Genomic DNA, 17,218 nt, shown 5'->3' on the forward strand with positions numbered 1-17,218 from the left:
GGGTTTTTTTGTTTGTTTGGGTTGGGTTTTGTTTGGTTGGTTGGGTTTGGGTTGTTGGGTTTTTTGGTTTGCTTTTTTGTTTTGTGTTTGTTTGGGTTTTTTTGTTTGGTTTGGTTTGGGGTTTTTTGTTTGGTTTGGTTTGGTTTTGCCCTTAATTTCTTTGTTCAGCTGTTGTAGCTGTAATGGGTGGGTCAGAAATGCTCTGTGGTAGGCTCCAGAATCCTGGCGCCATGGCAGCACAGAGTGGGGTGTTTCCTAGAGAAGACCTCAGCTCCTTTCTCAACCCCTGTGCTCAGGGGAAATCTAATTTTGTAGGAGAAGTGGGCTCTTGCCTGGGTTCAGCCTCTGCAAAATGATCAACTTGTTCCATATATCAGCAGAAGGAACACACAGAGGTGACTGATTTAAGGCATGGTGATAGGGACTGCTACAGCTCCTCACAACAGCTGCAGACTTTTCCCTGCTCCCCTCTGTGCTGGTTTGAGGCCAGACAGATCCTCTCTTGCCCCAAAAGGGACAAAAGAATGACACTCACAAAAATGGACTGAAGAGCGATGGAAAGTTTAAATTGAAAAGCAGTGGGTGAAACTACAAAAACTAGAAGCAGAGTGGCAAAGATATCCCAAAGAGTACAGAGTCCCTTACACAACACCCAAAGACCTCCCAACTCTTCCCTTCTTCCCACCTGAGGGTATACCCAAAACCCCCAGGGCTCTTTCTTCCCCCCACCCCCCCCTCCCTTCTAGGCTAGTCTCAGGCTGGCCAGGTCTGAGTCTGCCCTCCTCTCCTGGCATTAGGCCTAGATAGGCTTAAGAGACCTTGAGATACTCCCCCACTGTTACCTGATAGGGAAACATCTCCCTCGGGAGCAGAGAGGGAAGAAAGAGGCAGAGAATGACTTTGGATTGATAGGGCAGAGGATTTATGGGTAGAAATATGCTGTTTCCTCTGTCCACTTTATTGGGTTGGACACTCAGGACACCAGAGGTGTAACTCATGTGGCAGTGAGAGGAGGCACCCAGCCTAAACTGCCACACCCTCAGCAGTGTCAAGGCACTAGGAGCAGTGTCTCTAACTAGACATCATCCTTCTGCCCATGCAGATGTTGTTTATACAAGTCAACAAATATCTAAGGAAAGCATTTAGCTTTTGTCCAGTCTCCTAAGCAGGAGAATAGTTCCTTTTCCATGTTTTGCAAAGAACTGAGTATGCTCTGTATGAAAACTGAGCACATCCCCAGGGTTGGTAGGTATCATGCAATTCAGACTGACTTTTGAGTTATCCTTTTTGTTGTCCTGTTCTTGTTCTCTCGCAGTTGCATCTGACACCACCGAGGAAACGCTCACAGTGCATCAGAGTACCACGAGGCATTTTTTAATAGTGATGAAGTGAGTGAAAAAGTGAGGAAAAGTGTTACTGGGTGCTTTTGTGAATAGTTGGTCTTGGCTTCATCTCACAGGATGTCTTACTCCTTTTTCTGACGTCCTCGAGTTTGGCAGTTTGATGACTCTTTTCTCACGAGCAGTGCTCTGGAATAAAAGCAGTATCATCTTTGTCAGCTGTGGAACCATTATGAACTAAACAGTTACAGAAATTACTTGGATATGGGGGAGAACAGGTGGCGTTTAACTTGATTTTTATCACAAGGAATATTTGCCAATTAGCCAAACTTCTTCACTGCTTACCATCTTTTTTTCTTTCTTTTTTTTTTTTCCTTTTTATTTTCCTTTGGCAGCTCCTCAAATCCATGATCCTGAAATCTCTGTTTTATCTAACAATATTTAACCCATTTGACTCAGTATATAATTATCTGCATTTCAGCAGTGGTTAATGTGTTGCAGTGAGACCATCATCATGTTATTTGTATGTAGTTTTATATAAAGGAGGCAATTTCCCTTTTGAAGCCTACCAAAAGGCAAAAGTACAGGGCCAAAAGAGGTGTGACATGACTTGCCAAAGGTCACAACATGGGCCAGTAGCAGGGTACAGCCATTGTTTCAGCCACATCCATGTGTGACACCCCTCAACTGCATGATCATTATTGATAGATGCAGTTCCTTTGGGAGTCCTGTAAGAGCTGGTACTCAACAACCACCTAGTCAAAAAAGAAAATCAGGGTATGTCAAGAGCAGCACTACCCATTTTCATAGAATCATAGCATCATAGAATGGCCTAAGCTGGAAGAGACCTTAGAGATCATCTAATCCAACCTCCCTGCGGTGGGCAGGGATGCCTTTCAACTAGACCAGATTACTGAAGGCCCCATCCACCCTGGCCTTGAACATCTCTGGGGAGGAGGAATCCACAGCCTTTCTAGACAATCCATTCCAGAGTCTTGCCACCCTCATAGTGAAGAATTTCGTCCTAAGACCTAATCAAAACCTACTCTCCTTCAGTTTAAATCCATTTCCCCGTGTCCTGTTGGTGGACACTCTTGTAAAACATCCCTCTCCAGCCTTCCTGTAGGTTTCTTTCAGGTATTAGAAGGCAGTTATAAGGTCCTCCTGGAGTTTTCTCTTCTCCAGGCTGAATAATCCCAGTTCCCTTAACCTATCCTCATAGCAGAGGTGTTCCAGCCTCTGGGTCATCTTCTTGGCCCTCCTCTGGACTTGTTCCAACAGATCTATGTCCCTATGGTGAGGACTATTTATTTTGACTTTAGATAAATATTCAAGTGCTGCAAAGGACATAGAAACACCCCCTTTGCATCTCTGGTATGGCCCCATTCCCAGCCAAGGCAGGTGTTGTCTGTTCTGTGCCCAAACACCCAAATTCTAGGTAGATGGGGTTTATAACAGCCCTGTGCTTCTGGGTTGCACTGAAGAGCTGGCCATGAGTTTTGTTTCCAGCCATGTCTCACATGCTGGTCTGTGCTCTGTCCTTGTTGAGAAGCTAACTCTTGCAGACTTACAAGCCAGGCATGCATTATTTAAATCACAGAATCACAGAATGTCAGGGGCTGGAAGGAACCTTGAGAAATCATCTATTCCAAACCCCCTGCCAGAGCAGGATCACCTATACCAGGCCACACAGGAACTCATCGAGGCAGGTCTTGAATATCTCCAGAGAGGGAGATTCTACAACCACCCTGGGCAGCCTGTTCCAGTGTTCTGTCACCCTCACAGTGAAATAATTCTTCCTCCTGTTTCCATGGAACTTCCTATGCCTGAACTTCCATCCATTGCCTCTTGTTCTGTCGTTGGGTATCACCAAGAAGAGCCTGGCTCCGTCCTCTCGGCACTTACCCTTGATGTATTTTTAAACATGAATGAGGTCACCCCTTAGTCAAGTGTTCCTTTCACTTAACACCTTTCTTTGAAATACCTCTTGCATTGCAAAACCAGAGCATTTTGCAAAACCAGAGCATTTAGCAAATCCTGACTGTGTTAATTTTTGTGGGCCATGGAGATTATGCTGGCACAGCCTTATCCTTTGTTCTGTGTTCTAAGGTAGACAGCATTACAGTTCATTCAGAATTTGCTGTTAATTGCAGGGACTTTATTTTGCAGTCCCTCTCCACTCAGCCCAGATCAAACACATCTATGATGTGAGGCATACACTCATCTGGCAGGCCACAGAATTATGCCCAAGATCCATCCTAGGGTGCTGAGAGAGCTGGCAGATGAGCTGGCCAAGCCACTCTCCATCATTTATCAGCAGTCCTGGCTCACAGGTAAGGTCCCTGATGACTGGAGGCTGGCCAATGTGATGCCCGTCCACAAGAAGGGCCTGAAGGAGGAACCAGGAAATTACAGACCTGTCAGCCTGACCTCAGTGCCAGGCAAGGTCATGGAACAGGTCATCCTGAGTACAATCACACAGAACCTGCAAGATGGTCAGGGGATCAGGCCCAGCCAGCATGGATTCAGGAGGGGCAGGTCCTGCCTGACCAACCTGATCTGCTTTTATGATCAGGTTACTGCCTGGTGAATGCAGGGAAGGCTGTGGATGTAGTCTACCTGGACTTCAGCAAAGCCTTTGACACTGTCTGCCACAAGAAGCTCCTGGCAAAGCTGGCAGCTCGTGGTTTGGACAGATTCACTCTGAAATGGGTCAAAAACTGGCTGGAGGGCTGGGCCCACAGAGTGGTGGTGAATGGTGCCACATCCAGCTGGTGGCCAGTCACTGGTGGTGTCCCCCAGGAACCAGTGCTGGGCCCCATCCTGTTCAATATCTTTATTGATGATCTGGATGAGGGGATTGAGTCCATCATCAATAAGTTTGCAGATGACACCAAGTTAGGAGCAGGTGTTGATCTGTTGGAGGGTGGAAGGGTCCTGCAGAGGGACCTGGACAGGCTGGATGGATGGGCAGAGGCCAATAGGATGAGATTCAACAAGTCCAAGTGCAGGGTTCTACACTTTGGCCACAACAACCCCATGCAGAGCTACAGGCTGGGGACAGAGTGGCTGGAGAGCAGCCAGGCAGAAAGGGACCTGGGGATGCTGAGTGATAGTAGGCTGAACATGAGCCAGCAGTGTGCCTAGGTGGCCAAGAGAGCCAATGGCATCCTGGCCTGTATCAGGAATAGTGTAGCCAGCAGGACAAGGGAGGTTATTCTTCCCCTGTACTCAGCACTGGTCAGGCCACACCTTGAGTCCTGTGTCCAGTTCTGGGGCTCCTCAATTCAAGAGAGAAGATGAGGTACTGGAATATGTCCAGAGAAGGGCAATGAAGCTGGTGAGGGGTCTGGAACACAAACCCTATGAGGAGAGGCTGAGGGAGCTGGGGTTGTTTAGCCTGGAGAAGAGGAGGCTCAGGGCAGACCTCATTGCTGTCTACAACTACCTGAAGGGAGGTTGTAGCCAGGAGGGGGTTGGTCTCTTCTCCCAGGCAACCAGCACCAGAACAAGGGGACACATTCTCAAGTTGTGCCAGGGGAGGTATAGGCTGAATATTAGGAGGAAGTTCTTCACAGAGAGAGTGATTGCCCATTGGAATGTGCTGCCCAGGGAGGTGGTGGAGTCGCCGTCCCTGGAGATGTTCAAGAGGAGACTGGATGAGGCACTTAGTGCCATGGTCTAGTTGATTGGATAGGGCTGGGTGAGAGGTTGGACTGGATGATCTTGGAGGTCTCTTCCAACCTGGTTGATTCTATGATTCTAGGATTATCAAAATGCTGCCTAACTGAGAGGCTAGCACACTAGTAAGTCATCAGGGCTTGTGATCTTGAGGCCTTTGAGGCTTTTCTGCAGTGTGTCAGGTTGGACACTCATAAAATGCTTGTCACTTTGGAAGTTTTTTGTACAGCTAAGAACAATTACCACTGCCATGGGTGGAAGGGGACACGTGTACATCTCTCCTTTCCAGAGTGGGGCTGTACACTTATGTGCTTATCAGACAGACCTGGTGTTTTAGATTTAACATCCTTTCTCAATAGGAAGGATGATTAATACAATGTCCTCCTACAGTTTTGTGTGCTGGGGAGGGAAGCAGACATTTGTGTTGGAGTCAAAGTGTGCATTTGTATCTTCACTTTGAAATGTGTTCTCTTCAGAGTTGTACATAGGGCATGGAGCCAGCAGAGAATCTGGCATGATGCATCCATTCCACTTGGTTTAGGTTGAAATTAAATGATGTTTCAGTTTTGCTCCAAGAATGTGTTTTTCTCAAGCCAACTCTCAAGAAATACATTTAATTCAATCAAGTAAAGAGTTCCATTCTTCGGCAGATTTTCATTTACTCAGAACATTGATTTCAGACCTTATCTGCTCAGTCACAAACTAAGTCACAAAAGCTTTCCTGAAAAACAAAACAAACCCCAAATTGCCACATACTACAGTCCTGAGCCAGGCCAAGTAGAATTACATCCCCACACAGGCAGAGTACAAAGAAACCTATGTTTGTAATCCACTCACAAGTTTCCTATGGACTGAAATGAATGTCCTTTCCTAAGGACTGACTGAAAATAGCAACAGTTTAAGATGTTGTTATTTGTTGAAAACATTTACTTTAAATAAATCTCATGTACTTTTTGTGTGTGTGTGTGTGTGTGTTTGTTGTTTGGGTTTTTTTCCCCCTCACTCCCATTATTGTCTCTTTGCCAGTCTGATGACTAGGGGGCAGAGGGCTCAGCATTAAGGAGTTGAATACTTTGGGTGACAAGGCTGCAGTCCTTTGTGCTGGACTGAAAGTTTCTCACTGCCATGGTAGCTCAAACATAGTAACATTTTTCACTGTAGGCAGGCTCTTCACTACATTCCTACTGAAGACAGACACTGAGCATCCACAGAGCACATGTAGCTCATCTCTTGACCATGCTCTAGACTGAGCATCCTTATGCAAGGGGAAGACAAAATATTAACAAACCAGGACTGAGATACCAGGTCAAAATTAGAGAAGCAAAGGGAGACAGACTGACAGCTGCAAATCCTATACTCACATCTCCATGAAGGAGTCTAAGGCACAGGAAAATGTTACCTAGAAAAAGCTCTGCTTGGAAGGACATTCAGGCTAGGAAACAGAGAAATACCTCTCAGCCTCAACCAGCAGCCCCAAGTCCAGATATGAGAGAGTCTGCAAAGCCACAAGCAAGTATGATATGTTAATTATTTAATATTTTTCTGCTCTGAAGGGAAACCTTGCCATGAACTCTACACCACCCTGACTAATTTGTTCCCTGACAAAACAAGAGCTCTCATTATTGGTGCTAGTGCTAGGGACAGAAAAGCCCCTGGCAACTGTGGAAGAAGCAGCAGGTGAGCAGACAATTAATTAAGAAGCACAGAGAAAAAACAGATGGCATTAGGGAAGAGGTGTGGGTGCAGGAAGGAGAGCAGAGAATCACAGAATCACTGAATGATAAGGATTGGAACCTGGCAAGGGCAGGTTCACCAAGAGCAGACAGAACAGCAACATGTCGCACTTGGTGCCATGGTTTAGATAGTCATGAGGTTTAGGGTGACAGGTTGGACTCGATGATCTTTGAGGTCTCTTCCAGCCTTCTTGATTCTATGATTCTATGATTCTATGTCCAGGCAGGATTTGAATGGCTCACAGACCATTCCCAGTAGCCTCATTCCCAGAGGTTCCAAGACAGAATGGGTGCAGCCAGAGTAGCCCCTCCCAGAGAGAGGGATGGAGAAAGTCCTGCAGCTGCAGAGAAAGTCGCTGCCTGGTGGCTGAGGGCCTTTAGTCATCCTCAGGCCAGCTGTAGCATGGTCAGTCCCTGGGTGAGCCACCCATTCCTTGGGGTCATGCCAAGACACTTCAGGACTTACCTGAAATAGCCCGATCTGACTTCTGTACATGCGGTGGATGAGGTTGCTTTTGCAGATCTCACTGATGATGCTTGTGGGAATATGGAGCCTGTCTGGGGAAAATCAGTTGAAGGAGATGTAATCAGCTCATGTCATGCTGAAGCAAGAGAAGTGAGGTTCAGCCACCGAGGTTATTCTCAAAAAAGAGCTTCTCATATCTACTTAAAACACAGACCCAAAGGAAACCATATCATCAGTAATCTCCTCAGGAGCTTGTAAGCATCTATCCCAGCTCTACCAGCCAAGGTCACAGGTGTGCTGGTAGTTGGAGAATAGGCTGTTGTTCATGATCTTATTCAAAGAAGAGCCATAGGCAGTTCTATCTGCCTTCTGCTCCTGCTGGTGTGGAAGGAGAGTATAGCTGGAAACAGTTCTGCACAATGTGGCTGGAGCTTTTTAATTTGATGCTTTTGAATAAACCTGCTGCTTTCAAAAACTTACTGCCCATTTCTTGGTTTCTGCTAGGAGCAGCTCAGTTTGAGGTGCACCCAGTTAGGTTGAGTCCTTGGGGCGTGTTTCTGCTCTTCTTGAAATATTAACCCTTAATTCCTGCTTTATGAGGGTCTCTCAGTCTCTCACTTGCCTAAGAAAAACCCACCCAAGACCTCCAGCACCTTGCTGAGATCCTCCTTGCTCTGTGTAGAGAGAAAGGGACCTCACCTTGTTTCCTGTGTGCTGCTGCAAAGTAGCTTCTTTCCCAAGGGTGAGGAAAGTCACTGAGTTTGTTCAAAGCCTGCTGAGCATTCTTCTCAGTGACAGCAGGGTCTGCTGGCCTGCTTCAATGCCTTCTGCTTTTCAGGGTTACCATTTGCATCACTGGAATGCAGCTGCACCTACAAACAGGAGAGCAGCTGTGTCCTGGGAACACACATTTTCTGAGGATGAAGGTGGAGGAAGATATTGAGAGGCTGGTGAGAACACTATGGGATTTGAATGGCTTCTCTGATGTTGTGTGTTGGCTATTTCAAACATGAATAGACTTGAAGGGCCAGCTGATGGCTGCTTTTCAAAGCAGGGTGTGTTCTGGGGGGCACTTACCTGTGCTTTAGGAGAACACCTGTGTTTTAAACACCTCCAAGTATCAGAAAAACAAAGCTGTGGTGCCAGGCAAAACAGGTCTGAGGGGCAGGATCACTGTTTGCATAACCAGAGGGTTCATTCTGAAGTTGAGCAATGCCTTGCTGATTATTCTGCTGTTCATGCAAATACAGCAGACTGGGTGGGACAATGTCCCCACAGGGACTATCTGTCATGTCTAGCAGTTTTGACACAACACCCAAGCTGAGTCAAGCTGGGGATAGAGCTTGAAGGAACATGTCACTCCTTCTTCCTCTCCTACTTGTTACCTTGGGTTTTCATTTGTTTTCATTTTGTTTCCATGAAGGCATTCATATAGTAGATGAACAGCCACTGACTGTAAATCACATTGGAACAATGCTTAAAAGAAAATAGAGGACAAACAGAAGATGATGAACCTGTGTGCTGAAGCTGGCATCAGCTTCATAAGCTTGCTTGTCAGAAGCAATTCCATCTTGTCACAGGCAAGGATTTACTAGAAAGAAGGACTCCAAGATGCAACTTAAGTCCACACTCCAGACTCAAGTCCTGACAGTGAATCATCCTGCACATCTGCTGGGTGCTGAGCCAGGGTTTTTGTTCCCTGACATTTCCCACCAGCCCTGGCCCCGAGGGAGAGCCATCATCGGCTGCTTGGCACTGAAGTGCTGGAGAGCTCCTGAGCACCCTAGTGAGGGCTTGCCTTCTGCTGAGGCTGCAGAGCCCCTCCAGCCAGCAACCCTGCTCCTGCAAGGAAGAAGCACATTTCCTTGCCCTGGGGCGAGCCACGGGCTCTGGCTCCTGTACAATTTTCTCCTCCTTTTCAAAAATCAAGTCCTTAAGTCTCAGCTCTGCCACACAGGGACATTGTTCCTGGTTTTCCCTGGCATGAGTTTCTCTGGGTGATGAGTGTCTGATCCATTTCTCATCAGAGTCTTGTAACTGCCATTGTCTTTATTGAGTCATTATCATTCTTATGGCCTGATGAGACCCTGGAGCATCTTAATTTAATTTGGCAATATCTTTTCCCTCATATCTGTGCAACTTGTGGTGACATTGCATCTCTCCCCAGCAACGCTGGCCTTACTTTCAGATGAATCCTAACTGGCTGCCAAGTCAGACATTGCCCTGTGATCTACTACCATGAGGTCCATGTCAAGGTGTGGTAGCCTTTCTCACCAGGCACTTGATTATCTTCTGACTGTTTGCTACCAGCCTGTTGTAGAGGTTAATGGGATCTCATGGAGACCTCTGCCAAGGCAGTCATTACTGCAGACTGCTGCAGTGCTAAATGGAGGCCAGCCAGCCAGGGACATGAATGTGTTCACTGTATCACACCACATGAAGACTTGCCTGGCTACTACATGTCATTTATTTATTTAGTTGTTATAGAATCATGGAATGGATTGGGTTGGAAGGTACCTTAAAGATCATCCACTTCTAACCCCCTCTGCCATGAGCAGAGACACCTTGCACTAGACTAGGGGGGTCAAAGCCTCATTCAACCTGCCCTTGGACACTTCCAGGGAGGGGGCATCCACAACTTCTCTAGGCAACCTGTTCCACTGTCTCACCACCCTCAAGTAAAGATTTCTTCCCAATATCCAGCCTAAATCTACCCTTTTTCCTTTAGGCCTAGAAATACAGCTGTGAGGAAAGGTCCAAATGACAGGACAAGCAGGTATTTTTTTAGACACTTCTGGAGGTGATTCACTTGTCCCATACCAACAGCACTGGCTTTTGCACTTGGTGCAAGCTTGTACCTCTGATTTTAACCTGCTTTAGCAAAATCCTGAAATGCTTTAGTAAAATCCTTGTAATCACTTTCTGTAACATTTGAAGGATCACCACCTTGGAGTCTTTAAGCTAAACCACAGTGAGAAGTAAGACTTCATCTTTCTAGTGCTGGTCTCAGGGGACCTTTGAATGGCTGAGGTAAATTTCTAAAAGGTCTTACATTTGACCTGTGTTCTGAAAGGTTCTTTCTTCACCTACACCCTGTTTCAGCCCTGATGGGGGTTTTACATGCTGGGTTTTTTTGTCTTTTTCCTGAGCCTTTATTAGTGCTGGAACAACATAGCATTTCATGACCACTCACTGATTGAGGCACTTTCAGGAGATCTGGATGTGCTCCTTCATGCTCCAACAAGTCTGTGGTCTAAATAGAGAGCTTCAGCATCAGAGACATTGTGCCCAAAGCCATAGCAATACAGGCCTGGTCTTAACAACCTCCTGGTATATGTGGTATGTGCAGGGGAATGGCAAGTTCAGCACTTAGGCACTCCAAGAGGACTGGGACTTCTGCTTGTGGACTGCTAAGGTCCAAACAGAAACCACAGACCCAGGGCTAGAGTAGGTAATAGCTCAGTGAACAAACCCAAATGCACTCCTCCTTCCCTCCCCTGCTCTAGATGGGGACAACTAGTGACAGCAAAGAACAGAATCATAGGGTCATAGAATGCAGTGTGTTGGAATGGACCCTCAAAAGTCCATGTAGTCCAAGGTCCCTGCAGTAAGCAGGGACATGCCCAACTAGATCAGGTTGTCCAGAGCCCCATCAAGCCTGGCCTTGAACGTCTCCAGGGACTGAACCCCTACAGCCCCTACAAGCTATCTGGACAACCTGTTTCAGTGTTCCACCACCCTCAGAGTAAAGAACTTATTCCTAACATCCATCCTAAATCTACCCCTCTATAGTTTATACAATCATTGGCTCTCATCCTGTTGCTGCATGCCCTTGGAAACAGACCCTTTCCAGCTTTCTTGTAGGCCCCCTTCAGGTACTGGAATGTTGCTATGAGGTCTCCCTGGAGCTTTCTCTTCTCCAGGCTGAACAACCCCAACTCTCCCAGCCTGTCTTCACAGGAGAGGTGCTCCAGCCTCCTGAACATTGATGTGGACCCTCACTATCAGGTCCATGTCTCTCTTATTTTGAGGACTCCAGAGCAGTGTTCTGGGTGAAGTGTCACCAGAGCAAAGTGGCAGAATTACCTCTCTTGATCTGGTGGTCACACTTCTTTTGATGCAGCCCAGGATGTGCTGCAAGCACACATTGTTGGCTCATGTCCAGCTTCTCATCCACCAGTACCCCCAAGTCCTTTTCTGCAGGGCTGCTCTCTGAAACATCCTTCCCCAGCCTGTATTAATAATGAGGATTGTTCCAAACCAAGTGCAAGGTTCTGCACTTGGTCTTGTTGCACCTCATGAGATTCACTTGGGCCAAATTCTCCATCTTGTCCAGGTCCCTCTGGATAGCATCAGCTTGATGTCATCTGCAAACATGTTGAGGGTGCATTGATCACACTGTCTGTGTCATCACTGAAGATACTAAACAGCACTGTTCCCCAGACAGATCTCTGAGGGACACCACTTGTCACTACTCTCCATCTGGACTTCAAGCCATTGAGCAGTACCCTCTGGATGCGGCCGTCCAGCCAGTTCCTTATCCACCACTGAATCCATAATTCTCCATCTTAAAGAGAAGGATATTCTGGGGGACTGTGTCAAGGGCCTTGAAGAAGTCCATATGAGATGACATTCATTGCCCTTCCCTTGTCCACTGATGTAGTCATTTCACTGCAGAAGACTCCATACTGTATGTGGTGCAAATCCTGATCACTTTGTATGTGATGAAGAGTGAGAAGACCTGTTTCAGTTTGTAAAGCTCTCAGAGGAAGCTCATCCAGATCACAGGGGTAGAGGCTGAGGAGCAAGGAAAGCCCTGCCCTCGAGAGGAAAAATGTACAATTTGTTTTACACCATTTTGAATTCCAGCTGCACACTGTGTACTTGCCTTTGTGCCAGGTGCCAACACTCAGAAGCAGGGCAAACTTCTTCAGACCTGCCTACAGGCTTCTGTGGGGGGTAGTTTCTTCAGACCTGCCTACAGAATTCTGAATCACATCTGGTTTTGGTAGGTGCATCTGTAGGCAGGTCTGAAGAAACTGTTACAGATCACTAGATCACTACAGGGCTTATCTTTCCCTGGGACAAGTCCCAGTGCTTTGAACAGAAACAAGACCTACAACTGAGGCTGGGGATTCCATTCCCCAGTGCTGCATGAAGCAGCAGTGTGGGACCACCTCTCCAGGAGTTAGAGTATACAGTGCTGTTACTACTTCAAGTGCTATTCACAGGGATTTTTCAACAGGACATTGAAGTCCAGAAAGGTAGCAGGGATACATGCTGTGAGCAGATAAAGTGTCTTCTGCCTTGACACCTAGGCTTGGAATGATTTGACTGTGTCTTGAGGAATGGTCTGGGACCATTCCTGGGCTATTGCTATGCTTCTTTGGAAACTTATATCTCAGGTCAGGTATAAGGTGTCCAAAATCATCACTGCTCAAAGCCAAACACATTTCAAATTAAGTTTCTTGAGACATGAAACAAATATGCTGTCTTTGGAGGCTTCTGCAGTCTTACTCTTCTGGAGCTGTGCTCCCTGCTCTTTTTCTTCTGGAGCTGTGCTCCCTGCTCTTTTCCAGTGAAACTCCTCTTTCTACCCTTTTTATCTAGGTTGTTTTTAATGTAGATGATTGATCCTTGGAAAGGGATTATTTAATCCTTGGAAAGAAGTATTGGGCGGGGAAATGAAATTTAAAGAACAAACCCAAAAAACCCTAACCAGCAACAACAACGAAGAAAAACTAACCAACCGATCAAACCAAACCCCACCCAACCAAACCAAACCAAACCAAACCAAACCAAACCAAACCAAACCCTCAAGCAACCAAAACAAAAACCCCACCCAACCAAAACAAAAAACCCACCCAATCAAAAACCTAACCAACCAAAACAAACAAAATTAAACCCCAACCAACAACAACAACAAAAAACCACCACCACCAAAACAAAACAAATAGCCAACAAACAAAATATCCCAAGCTTTTTGAGATGGTTTGCCCTCATGTTCAGATGTGCTTCTCAGCAGTTTGTGATGACAGAACAGTGGGAGGGAAGCTTAAAGGTGTGTGATGAAGACAGGGTGATGTATGTTAAGAGGATGTATCTCTACTGCAGTCACGTAGATGCATGCATTTGTAGAGCAGTTTGTGCTGTGCTTTACAAATAATGTAGGAAGCACAACTAAAAGCCTGCCACAGACATTAGAGAACCTATCAACTGCAAAGACATGAATGTGTTTCTACACTGCAGTCATGAGGGTATTGGTGGTAGGTATTTTTTTTGAGGTACCTTACCACTAAGATCTGCTAGGCTTAGAGAATGAGTGACAATGAGACACTTGGCATCAAGAGACAAGAAAAGAAGAGGAAGAGAGAGGAAGAAAAAAGTAGTTGATAGGCCATTGGTATGGGGAGGTTTGGGTTCTCACATTTTCTCTGCCCACACGTAACTACATAATCTCAGCAAGGCACTCCTCCTTTCTTTGACTCAATTTACATTTCTATTCAGTGAGGAAAAAAAACACCTACAGCTTGCTAATGTTCTTCCACAATCATTGGCACAGAATGATGAAAGATTGGTCCTCTACGTTTAGATCAAGCACTCTCACTGGGAGAGGCATTCTACTGTGAGATCAAATGTTCCCACCTTTCCCTGCCGTGTCAAACTAAAGCAGAGCATCATGGCATAATTGTTGATCATCTTCTGACTAGTAAACGGAGTAAAACCTTCCAACTGATTTACCTGCAGGTAGAATCCCTAAGTCAACAAAGGATGATTCCTCTCTCACCTGAGTTTTGATTATTTTTTTTACTTTTTTATTTCCAAAGCCAGGCACTGAACACAAAAGCATTAAAGACAACTCCTATCTATGATATGGAATACCAACATTATGAGATGCTAACAGCTGATGATAAATAATGCATGGTCAGACTGGTAAGAACCACAGCAGTGATTCAGTGTTCTGCTTGGTTCCTCATGAAAATGGTCTCAGTTTTGCAAAGCTGTCATATTTGTGAGAGATTGCACTGTGCATTTTGTAACTCACTATAAACGTTATTTGCAGGGGTAATTCTGAGATCAGTTTGGCTGTCAGACAGAACACTGTATGTGTTAGGAAATCCCATAGGTGTTTTTCCTTCTGCCACTTGAAGCCAGTATTGTGGGAAACAGCTAACAGAGAAGCTAGATGGTGAGGGAAAGGAGGCCAGGCATGGGCTGTCATTTGCTGCAAGTATCAAAAGCAAGAAACAGATCTATAATGACATGTCTCCATGGAATGCACAATGCATACTGAACACATAACATAGAACTGGGGGGCAATGAATTGTCATCTGATGGAGAGGTGGGCAAAGGGAAAAGCTCTGTATTAATTGCATTTGGGTGTGAACTGCTGCGAGGGTTGTAGCCTCCTCATTTCAGTCTAGCATTACGCTCCTCCTGACCATATATTAAAATGCTCACTAGGATGGGATAGACATTTTCATGATTCACCTTTCTCAACCTCCCTCTTTGCAGCTGTGATCCTGTTTAGATAAAAAATGAATATTCACTGGCTTTGACCAGAACTGACCTTCTTACCTCATGGGTCAGGCTCTCACCTGGCCCGTTCCAATGAATATTCACCATTTATCCAAAGGGAAGGAGCTCCGTCAAAGGAGACTGAGAGCACACTGACTTTCTAAACCTGAATCCAGGTGTTCTCTCATGGAATGGAGGTGAGACTCAAACCCCAGGCCTGGACAAGGTGAAGCACAGACTGCTCCTGGATGGTTTTTACCTCTGGGGTAAAATGCTGCCTTTTTATATGGGTAGAGTTGAATCTGATGCTGTTGTTCCTACCATGCTGCAGACATGCCAGTTTCAAAAATGAAAGTGCTGGCTGGAGTAAAGTATTACGGGGCTTGAAATTCAGATGGTAACATGGGAGGCTTCCTGTTCTGGTTGCTGCTTCAGGGTTCTTGGTTCTTGGGTTTTGGCTTCTTTCTGCAGGCATGGTGGTGGAACAGGTGGGACTCAGGTAGCTGCTGGTTTTGGTTTTCTGTTTTATGTTGGGTTTTTCCCTGTATTTCGCTGAGCTGCTTCTGCAAACAGGCTAGGCTAAGGTAATCATGCATTGTATTATTAGATTAGTAGGATTATTAGCTAAGGTAATTATGTATTGTGATTATGATGTGTTATATTAAACTCTTATCTCTTTATCTCAGCCCTGAGTTTTGTGTGTCACTTTCACTCACACTTTTGTGTTGGGGGAGCAAGCAGGTTAGCCCTGGCACTGAACCATTACAGATGGCCTGAAAAGGACCAGCACAGAGTAAGTCCTAAGAGCTTATTGGAAAGGAAGAAGCATTCCCCACTCCAGTTTTAATCCTCATTTTGCATTTCAAGAGACATTTCCTCTTTCTGGCAGAAAGGTGAAGTTTAAGGATGTCTCTAGGGAACAAATAGGGACTGAGATTTCTCCAGGGCTAAAAGGACAGAGGTGCTCCCACATGTACAATGTAAATCTATGCTGGAAAACAGCACTGATGTCTCACCTTGCAGCCCCTAGGCCCACAAGAGAAACATTCATCCAACCACCACTTACCACACTTAAAATCCAGTGGCAAAAAACAAGTTTCTGTGAGTGCTGTGCCAATTGCCTTCAAGAGGGTCAGAAGCAGACTGCCCACACCATGGCTGCACATGCTCTCTGCAGGCAACAGTAGGGAAGCCTTGCATGCCTTTGCCTTAACCTGTCCCCAGATTGCTCTGGACTGAGATGAGTTGGTATGAGTTTTATCAGGTGGTGGTGGTGCTTACCTAATGTAAAGTTCACCAAAACTGGGTAGCATCCCTTACTTGTGTGACCAGGTTTGGGCTCCAACTGCAGTCAGCCAGCACTTCTTGGCTTGCAAAAGCTCTAGGCAATCATAGAATCATAGAATCAGTCAGGGTTGGAAGGGACCACAAGGATCATCTAGTTCCAACCCCCCTGCCATGGGCAGGGACACCTCACACTACATCAGGCTGGCCAGAGCCTCATCCAGCCTGGCCTTAAACACCTCAAGGGATGGGGCCTCAACCACCTCCCTGGACAACCCATTCCAGGCTCTCACCACTCTCATAGTGAAGAATTTCTTCCTCACATCCAGCCTGAATCTCCCCACTTCCAGCTTTGTTCCATTCCCCCTAGTCCTATCACTACAATTTCCTCATTAGCAAACTTTGAGCACATTAGGGTGATGCTGAGCTACTTTCCACAGCTGAATGCACTCTCAGAGGTCCCAAAAGTAAGTTTCTGATCCCAGTCTTGCTTACATCTGTCAAGCAATATATTTACATCTTCTTTAGTACTGAATAGAGCTTCATTAAAACACATTTGATGGTATAAAGAGGTAGCTGAGTGCTGTGGTTTGACCCAGCTGACAACTAAGCCCTGCACAGCCACTTCCTCACTGCCTTCATGATGGGATGGGGAAGAGAATCGAAGAGTAAAAGAAAACTCATGGGTTGAGATAAAGAAAGTTTAATAGGTAAGGCAAATGCCATGTGTGCAAGCCAAGCAGAACAAGCAATTAATTCACCACTTCCCATCAACAGGTGTTGAGCCATCTGGAGGAAAGCAAGAGTTCCATGACACAGGGATTGGTTACTTGGGAAGACAAACACCCTAAGTCTGAACATCCCCCCCTCCCTTCTTCTTCCCCAGCTTTATAGGCTGACCTTGATGTCATATGGTATGAGATAGCCCTTTGGTCAGCTGTCCCAGCTGTGTACCTCCAACCTCTTGTGCATCCACAGTTTACTGACTGGTGGGGAACCGAAAAGGCCCTGACTGTGTAAGCTCTGCTTAACAATAAGGAAAACATCCCTGCATGACCAACACTGGTCCCCGCACTAACCCAAAACATCACCTCAAACAAGCTGCTATGGAGAAAATTAACTCTACCCCAGGCAAAACCAACACACTGAGGTAAGGGATAGCAAACAGGGAGGGAAGGAATAAGCAATACAATGCA

The sequence above is a fragment of the Indicator indicator genome, chromosome Z, assembly GCF_027791375.1.
Source record: "Indicator indicator isolate 239-I01 chromosome Z, UM_Iind_1.1, whole genome shotgun sequence".
Lineage (NCBI taxonomy): Eukaryota > Metazoa > Chordata > Aves > Piciformes > Indicatoridae > Indicator > Indicator indicator.